This window comes from Molossus molossus, unplaced genomic scaffold (genome assembly GCF_014108415.1).
Source record: "Molossus molossus isolate mMolMol1 unplaced genomic scaffold, mMolMol1.p scaffold_m16_p_1, whole genome shotgun sequence".
Taxonomy (NCBI): Eukaryota; Metazoa; Chordata; class Mammalia; order Chiroptera; family Molossidae; genus Molossus; species Molossus molossus.
Genome location: NW_023425344.1, coordinates 178,884,467 through 178,894,242, shown reverse-complemented (window position 1 = coordinate 178,894,242; position 9,776 = coordinate 178,884,467). Strand labels below are relative to the sequence as shown.

Here is a 9,776-nt window from a genome sequence, read left to right as displayed (position 1 = left end):
CTGGTTGGTCGTGCGGGTGGCAGCCACTCGATGTGTTCCTTCACGTCGATGTTTCTCTCTCGCCCTTCCTCTCTCTCCCTCCCACTCTGTCTGTACAAAAAATGGAAAAATATCCTCGGGTGAGGATAAAAAAAAAAACAAAACAAAACAAAAAACAAATGTTCTGCTTCCCTTGCTTGTACTTCTGTTCTTGTAACTTGCATTGGAATTCCTAGGTAAATCTGCCCTTATTTCAACTCTTTTTTACATAGCACTTCAACCGATATGCAAAAGCTGCTTTTGTGGATGCTCCAAATAGGAGACTGATTTTCCCCTTGATCTTGGTTATGCCTGACTTGGCGCAAGGGACATATTTGCCCCCCTCCACATTACTTGGGCTCTCCCAAGAGAATTCCATTTGTTCCTTTTTATTTTCAGAAAAAGTATAAATATAGTTAAATGTTTAGAAATCAAAAGTCAGAGAACTTGTGCAAAAGTGAAGTTGAATAACATTGCCCTGTGTACTTGTTACTTACTGATATTCCTGATTCATTGTTCTCAGAGGATTTGACCCATACAAACATATCTATGTAAGTGTAAGCTTCCAGTTGAAGCTCGGAGCTTAAGTTCCAAAGTCTTGTGCAGTCAGTTGCAAGGCAAGTAAACTTGGGAAGCATGATTTTTATGAAGCCCAAAACACAGGGAAAAAGCACAGATTAGTAATAAAAAGATTTATCATGGAAGAATCTATAAGGATGAAAAGTAAATGGAGGATAAAATAGTATCTAGAATAGCATGTGACTCTAATTTAATCTACTTGTTTTCCCTGTCCAGGAACATAGATGAATCAGTCCTCCCCCCTCCCCCCCTTTAAATAAATTCAAACATACTTCCTTTATTCTGTAGAATTTTTTTCTTATCCTCACCCGAGGACATTTTTCCATTTTTTTGTTCAGGTATAGTGGGAGGGAGAGAGAGGAACAGATAGAGAGAAACGTCAACATGAAAGGGACACATCGAGTGGCTACCACCCGCACGACCAACCAGGGCCGGGGACAAACTGCAACTGAGGTAAATGCCCTTAGCGGGAACCGAACCCGGGTCTCTCTGGACCGCAGGCTGATGCTCTAACCGCTGAGCAAAACCGGCCAGGGCTAGTCTGTAGAATTTTTTATTGGGATTTCCAGAGGCCCTGTTGTTTGAAAATAATTCTGTGCAATTATTTGAGGGTGAGAATTTCCCCTCATTTCCCTCATAGTTCTTCTGGCTGGTCTAGTGATATTAACATGCGACAGATTAACAGGAGTAAATAACCAAATTTATTACATATGTACATACAGGAGTCCTGTAAGAATATGGGACCTGAGGACAGATGGGCAGTTGGGGCTTATGTGCTGCTTGACCTAAAGAGAAAGTGGTTTGGACTTCCAAGGAAGGAAGGCAATTCACAGGTAGATGAGAAGGAGCAAACATTTGGTAAACAAATTCTTGCTGGGCCACTCAGAAACAATGGGACTCTGAGGGGATTCTAACAGACTCTTAGGTCCTTCCCGCTCTGCCACATTCAGTTTATTTTTGCTAAGGTGATCTCCCTTCCTGTAGCAGGTTTTTAAAATCTGAATTCCATTAGACAGATAAAGAAGGGAGTCAAAAAAAGACTCAGTTCTTCTGAGTCTTTTGTTTCTTAAAAATACTAGTTTAGCCCTGGCCGGTTTGGCTCAGCGGTTAGAGTGTCCACTGCCGACCAGAGTCCTGGGTTCAGTTCAGCTAAGGGCAAGTACCTCTGTTGCAGTTTGGCCCTGCCCCGGTTGGGGTCCTGTGGGTGGCAGCCAGTTGATGTGCCTCTCTAACATTGCTGTTTCTCTCTCTCTCTTCTTCCCTCTCTCCCTCCTGCTCTATCTGAAGATAAATGCAAAAGTGTCCTCCGGTGAGGATTAAAAAAAAAAAACCAGTTTAAAATAATCATTATCCCCTCAAAATGCATATTTTGGGGTGACAAACTGTTTCTTTGTAGTAATATCTTATACCTCTTTTCGAAAACCATTTTAGTACCCAGTATTAGGAAAAGCCCCCAACAGTTTGGAATAACTATAATATTCCAATCATAAGGAACATTAATTGCTGTGTATTTTAGAACTCAAGAATTGTATGTAATATTATTCAAATAATATTTCTCCTCAATACCCTGAACCCTAGGCAACCACTCATCTACTTTCTGTCTCAATGGATTTGCCTGTTCTGGATATTTCACATGTATAAATATGTGGTTGTTGGCTTCTTTCACTTAACATAATGTTTTCAGGGTTCATCCATGTTATAGCATATCTTTCATTTGGGTTGCTTCCACTTTTTAGCTATGAACATGTGTGTAGTTTTTGTGTAGACATAATGTTTTCAGTTCTCTTGGGTATATAGCAATAGTGAAATGTCTGGATCATACGGTAACTTTAAGCTTATCCTTTTTAGGAATTGCCAGATTGCTTTCCAAAGTGGCTGTATCATTTTACTTTCTTACCAGCTTTGTATGAGGGTTCTAATTTCTCAACATCCTTGTCAACATTTATTGTTGTCTTTTTTATCATAGCCATTCTAGTAAGTGTTATGTGGTATCTCACTGTGGTTTTGATTTGCATTTTCCTAATGACTAATGAGGTTGAACATCTTTTCATGCCCTTATTGGCTATTACTTTCTTCTTTGGGGAAATACCTGTTCAGATCCTTTACCCATTTTTATTTTATTTTATTTATTTATTTTTTATTGATTTTATAGAGAGAGGAAAGGAGAGGGAGAGAGAGAGAAACATCGATGAGCAAGAACACCAACTGGCCGCCTCCTGCATGCCCCCCACTGGAGATTGGGGCCACAACCTAGGCATGTGCCCTGACTGGGAATTGAACCAACAACTTCTTGGTGCATGGGTTGACGCTCAATCACTGAGCCACACTGGCTGGGCAGATCCTTTACCCATTTTTAAATGGGATTATTTGCCCTTTTGTCACTGAGTTCAAAGTTCCTTGTATGTTCTGAATACTAGACATTTATCAAATATATGATTTGCAAATATTTTCTTTCATTCTATGGGTTGTCTTTATGCATATTGGTGTCCTTTAAAGCACAAAAGTTTTAAATTTTGATGAAGTCTAGTTTTTCTAAACGCTTTTGTTGTTGCTTGTGACTATGGTGTCATTTCTAAGGAACTATTGCCTACTATTATATTTTCTTCTAAGAGATGTATAGTTTTAGCTCTTACATTTAGGTCTTTGATCCATTTATGTTAATTTTTGTATATGGTGTAAACTAGAGGTCCAAATTCATTAAAAAGAATTTTTTTTTCCTTTATTGATATTAGAGAGAGAGGAAGTGAGAGGGAGAGATAGAGAGAAACATTGATGAGAGAGAACATCAATTGGCTGCCTCCTGCATGCCTGCCACTGGGGATCAGGCCCACAACCTGAGTACGTGTCCTGACTGGGAATCGAACTGGTGACCTCTTGGTGTATGGGTTAATGCTCAACCACTGAGCCACACCAGCCGGACCAAATTCATTTTTTTAATATCTCCAGGTGTCCCAGAATTATTTGTTGAAAAGACTTCCTCCACTGAATTATCTTGGTACTCTTATTAATCCTGGGAAAACTCTATTTTTTTGTTAATCCTCACCTGAGAATATTTTCTATTGATTTTCAGATGGGGGGGGGGAGAGAGAGATCAGCATGAGAGAGACCAGGGCTAGGGATTGAACCTGCAACCCAGGTATGTGTCCTTGACTGGTAGTTGAACCCAAGACCCTTCAGTCTGTGTGCAACGCTCTAACTGCTGAGCCAAACCAGCTAGGGTGATCCTGTGAAAATTCTTGATGCCATTGTCCCATTGCAGGATTTTCGTCTTTGTTAGGGCTCATTTATACCTGCTGGGGTGTTAATAAATGAACTGGCTGCATCATAAATAAACGACATTGCCCTAGCCAGTGTGGCTCACAGTTGTTAGCGTGTCAGTCCAAGCACCGGAAGGTCTTGGGTTCAATTCCTGATTAAATGGCATGTATCTGGGTTGCAGGTTCAATCCCTGGCCCAGATCCCTAGTCCCCGTTGGGGTATGTGCAGGAGGCAACCAATTGATGTGTCTCTCTCACATCAGTGCCCCCCCCACCCCACCCCCGCTTTTTCTTTCTCTTCCTTCCTCTCTCGTCCTCTCCCTCCCTCCCACTCTATCTAAAAATTAATGGAAAAATATCCTGGGATGAGGATAAATAACAATAAATATAATAAACAAACAACAATAAGTTGTTTCTAACAGGAACTGCTGTCATCTAAAATAACTAACTTCAGAAATATTTAAAACAATTTCACCTTTCCAAATATACCAATAGCAATGAGCTCACTGGAGCAGGAAGACATTTAAAGTTTGGTCCATTGTTTTGTTTTTCTTTTACCTGGTTTTGTTTTGTTCTGGACTTTAGTTCTACAAGAAATATATATGTCCTTTATTGGATAGGATTTTGGAGAACGGGAAGAAATTTGTCTCAAAACAGAAACAAACTGACATGGCTCTGTTTTTCTCTGGGGCATCCAAGTCTCTGTAAGTATCTCTTCTGTGGCGTTTGCCAGAGTGTCTCTACATGCCATTTTCTGAATAAGCCATTTAGATTGACTAGTGACTGGAAGCTGTTGTAAAAGCTGTTTTATTGTCAAGAAGCTTTCACATTGGCTGGGTGAAAAATTGTTATTAGTCATACAGCACAAAAACTTATAAGAGTTTTTGGCTAGACTGAGGTATGAGTGACTCGGCAAAATTTAGAAGTAAGGATTTACCCTGGGTAAAACTAAACAGTAAAAAAACTGTCTTTAGAAAATCAACCCCCATTTTCAGAGTTTTAACTTTTTTGTCTTCATTCCATCTCTTTTCAGATATCTCGTTTTCTTGTCCCTTTGCATGCCCAATGACCTTATTTTGAGTTGCTTACTTGTCTTCTGTCTTCTCAACATAATAGTATCTATATTCCATTCCCTCATGGTGGCATGTTAATAAACAAACCACTTTTGATGTAGATGTTAACATGTTAGTACATTAATATATTGATCTTTAAAGGTATTTTTTAAAAAGTTCACTATCTTAAGCAAAAAGTTTCATATTTCAAATATCTGACAGATGATGGGGAGAAATGGGTGGGGTGGATCTTTTAGGAACTTGTAGTTACATCATATAGGCAAGCCTATTTATTGCATGTAAGACATTTAGAAAAATTGAGGAAAGGTACACACTGGTACATAAAGGAAAAGGGGGGATCAGACACCAGTATCTTGTTCTTTCTGTATGGTTTTAATTCCCTCTTTTATTTCATAATTTAAAATATACTATTTCAGATTGTTACCTTGGGATGCTTATTGTGTCTGCTGACTCTTATTGTGGATCATTTCCTTGTGTACTTCTGAGTTTTTGATTGTGAGTCTATCTCCTTTTTTTTTTTTTTTGAAGGCTTCTGTGAGATCTTGGCTGCAGACGTGGCCTCTAGAACAGTTTCACTTAAAAAAAAAACTTTTCTTTATTGATTTTAGAGACAGGGAGGGAGAGGGAGAGCGAGAGTGAGATAGAAGCATTGATGAGAGAGAACATTGATTGGCCTCCTCCTGCATGCCCCCCACTGGGGATCAGGCCCATAACCTGGGAATCGAACCGGCAACCTCCTGGTGCATGGGTCAACTCTCAACCACAGCCACACCAGCCGGGCTAGAACAGTTTCACATTTGCTTCTGCTAAGTGTCATAGGATCATCAATAAGTAGCCCAAGACCTCAACCACAGGAAAAGACATATTTCATTGTCATCTCTCTGAGGATACAGTTCTTTGTTTTTGTTCTGTTTTAACCTATTTTATTGAGGTGGCTACCGTTTCACAATTCTGACTCTATGCAGGAACTTCTATTCCAACTCCCTGCTTCTGGTGAGTCCAAGGTCAGTTCAATCCTTGCGTGGGTGTTGAAACCCAAAGTTAGCTGTGAGGGCCTATTTCCTGGTCTGAAAATCACCTCTCAGTGTAAGCACTCTGGTCTCTGTTTACGGCAACTGGGAATTTTTATTTTTTGTAAGCTCAGCTAGAATTTAAAGATGTCTTCTGTTTTATCCAGCACGTTCAGGTGTTCGTAGCGGTGTTTTATGTTGCCAGAATTGGAAGGTGGAGAGTAAGCAGGACACACTAAGGGCAGAGGTGGGATGATTGCTAGACTTGTTTCTAGGAAATTTGTAACCAAAAGTTAGGTCATTTTAAAGTGAGGTGGAGGCATCTGGTCAGAGTAAGACACCTTGGAAGATTAAGGAAAATAAGTTATAGAAGTGGAATGAAGCTGAAGAGAACTCAAGAATGTTGATTTCCAATGACAGTCACTTCATTTAGGGAGACATTACCTGTGGGCACTTTAGGAAATTCACAGAGGGTCTTTAATGAAAAGGACAAGGAGAGTTTTGCTAATGGGGGTTGGATGCTTCCTGTGCAGTGTTAGGTACCCTTGACTTACCTGCCAACATGGTTACTACCAATCAAGAATACTGTTTTAGCCTTACATTTATGCTGGGGTTTATAGTTTATAACATATACCACATTATTCGATCATAATAACATTATGAAATAAGATAGGGACATTTTCTGTTATTATTATTATTATTATTATTATTATTATTTTGTTAATCCTCACCCGAGGATATTTTTGCATCGATTTTTAGATAGGGTGGAAGGGAGAGAGAGAGAAGAGAGAGAGAGAGACATTGATGTGAGAGACATTGACATCAATTGGTTGCCTCCTGCACAACCTGGACCAGGTCCGGGGATCAACCTGCAATCCAGGTACGTACATGCTCTTCACTGGGAATTGAACCCTTGGCCCTTCCGTTCGAGGGGCAGCACTCTAACCGCTGAGCCGAACTGACCAGGGCTGTTTTTATTTTTTTAGCACACCTCTTACCCCCTAACAGTGCTTGCTCTGTTCCAACAACAAGTGCACATTCACTGGTGAGCCTCCTAGTATTCATCAGGATTCTTGGTTGTAAACAACAGAGCCTATTGTCAAAAGAAGACACAGCTACAAAAGCATTTAGTAAAAACACAAACAAAAAATTTTACCTGCTGAGATGGATTGGAAAGGAGTTCAAGCTTTAGAAGTATTGGCTTGCCAAATGAAATATAAAACAAGCGTTGAAAAGAAAGCCGCTACAAGATTACCAAGTTTACAGTTATTATGTTTATTTTGGGAGGGAAAGCATTTATTTCACATTAGTGTTATAACCTCAAAGATTGTGTCATATCTTTAGATATCAGCATTGCAAATGTCAATAAAGTTATAAAACAATACAGTTCTTATTAGGATTTAGTAACTTAAGGAAAGGCTCAAGATTTCTTTTATTGTGAGGACTAGAACTAGATAGCATAGTCCTGGGCCTTTTAAATGTATGTCTTTATTTTGGGGGAAGAAAGGGAATCAGGGACCAAGTGTTGTTTTTTCTTTTCTCCTGACTATGGGACACAGTTGTCCATCTCTTTCCGTAATGAAGCAGGGTAAGGTGTTAATTTTACTTTTATATCAAACTAGCCAGTTTATGAAGAAAGAAATTTAGTACAGGGTATCAGGTTGCTTTCAGAATTTATGGAAGAGCCTGGATGTTACAGAGCTAGGGACACAGTCAAGAAATATGTGCAGTCATGCCCCTGGTTCTAGCAGAAATCATGAAGCTGCTGTCATGTGCCACCAGTGAAGTGAGGGAGTAGACTCTAGAACCCTAGGACACAGCTGGCCCAGAAGAAGCAAAGGCATCTGTCATCTCCCTGCACTTACAAGAAAACCTGATGATTGCACCCAGCCAGCACCTCACATTAATCATGTCTACTTTCCTAGGGAACAGCTGCTGGGCAGAACCTAGATCATGAGCCTGTATCCTAACTGGAAGGCTGTGTGATAAGTAGTATTTTTAGCTTTCCAGCCTATGTATCAGAGGGTAGCAGATGGTTGAAAGATTTTGGAATGAATATTTAGTGAATCAAACTGTAGTCTACCTCACAACTGCCTTATATGACTGCCCCTCACAGTACTCTGTATGGCCCCACTCCCACCCCAGGAGACAGGGGTAGGTACATGATCCAGACCTTGCTGGTTACAGGATTCTTTTTCCTGTCCTCAGTGATAAGTCCAGGAATGGTCGTAGGATCCAAGCTTGGTCAAAGTCCTTGACATAGAGATGCTGGTAGGGAAGCCCTTTTTTCCCAAATGGGCTGCTAAGCGGGGATAAAGGAAGGCAAGAGCTGAATGCTTAGGAGAGAATTAAGGCAGAGAGAGAAGCAGAGGTGAGAGTGAGAGAAAGCAGAAGGGGGGGGGGAGGGGAGAGAGTGAGGGAGAGAAACCATCTCGATGATACTGTTTGAGAGGTCCGGAGCCTCTATTTCCCAAGTAGGTGAGCCAAAAACTCCACATATCCCTTTTTCTTGAACTTGTGTGAGTTGCGTTCCTGTCATGCACAACAGAAATATCCTGACTGATAATATATAGTATTTATCGTATCCTCCATTTAGATGAACAAGTTAGAGCAAGTCATTACCCCACTCCCACAGCCAGGCAAGGCCTGATGCAGTGAAGTCTGATGCCCAGGAATGAAGAGCAGCTGAAACCCAGAGCCACGAGAATTGAGCAGAAGCTAGAGACAGGCTGGTAGCTGGAGAGGTGCTCATAGACACAGAGGAGGACTGTAAGTCTGGCTGTGCAAAAGGTCAGGAGTGGGAGATCATACTCAGGCCCAAGTTGTATGCAAACTTCATGCTCATTTCTAGAAATCTCTTAAGCCTTATACAAATCAAGATATTGGCTGTTTAATTAATTGTTCTACTTAATTCTCCTCAGGTATTTCATTCCATCAGTCAGTCCTTACTGGGCACCAACTATTGGCCAGGCCCTGTTTTAGGTGTTGGGGACACAGCATTGCATGAGACAGTCTCCGTCCCCATGGCTCTGCGTTCTGATGGTGAAGGACAGAACATCAAGCAACACGGTAACAGCTGGGATTATGACAGCTACAGAGGAAATAACCAGGAAGCTGTGATGGACATGGAGGGCAGTACTTTAGATAGGCTGTCTTGGAGAAAGGAATGGAAGGGAGGCTGACCACCATAGGGTTGTCAAAGCCCCGTGTAGAGACAGAGCCCAGAGGAGGGTGCTGGATCAGGAAACACTGGCCACTCTCCTGAATCAGCATGTGGCCTCTGATACTTTTTGTAAGTAAAAAACATCCTTTTAAAAAATGTTAAGAGTTATTTTCACATAAATGTAGTTGTTCAAGGTTAATTAACATGAAAACTTAATAACAGAAGAAATTGAGCTGTGTTAGAAAAGGGAAATGCTGCCAGTGTTAGATGTAGCTTCACAGGGGATGATGTTCTTAACAGTCTTTGGGTCATAAGCTGGTGTCCACTTTCCTGAGGGTTTATAAGAGCTTATGGAGAGGTCAGCAGGTAAGATGGTGGATGAGTCCTGGGAAACACAGTCCTCACCACAGCTGTGTGGTGTGGATGAAGTCTGGACATCTGGAGGTATATGGTTGGGGAATAAGCTGCTTGCTCATTATTTTCTGCTTCAAATTTCATCATGGTCAGTGTCCATCTCTCAGGATGGTCTAAGCAGAAGAACACTTCTGGGAGTGTGTGGGGGTAGATGTGTATCCTCAGCTGATGCAAACCCAGGGCATAGAGGAGAGAGCAGGAGTTTTGTCAGTGCAAGGATCAGGCATTCAAGTACGGGAAGAACCTGGACCAGATTCAATGT

At 41.0% G+C, this 9,776-nt stretch overlaps 1 long non-coding RNA gene across 2 annotated transcripts; it reads left to right on the top strand.

Annotated features, from left to right (window-relative positions):
- Positions 1 to 2,510: 2,510 nt before the first annotated feature.
- On the top strand, positions 2,511 to 9,224 carry LOC118635746. Of its 2 annotated transcripts, none has more exons than XR_004960554.1 (4): positions 2,511 to 2,571; positions 4,440 to 4,558; positions 8,534 to 8,706; positions 8,859 to 9,224. It is a non-coding gene; the product is annotated as an uncharacterized LOC118635746 (long non-coding RNA). The 2 variants fall into 2 exon arrangements; XR_004960555.1 differs by having other exon boundaries at positions 8,534 to 8,727.
- Positions 9,225 to 9,776: the final 552 nt, after the last annotated feature.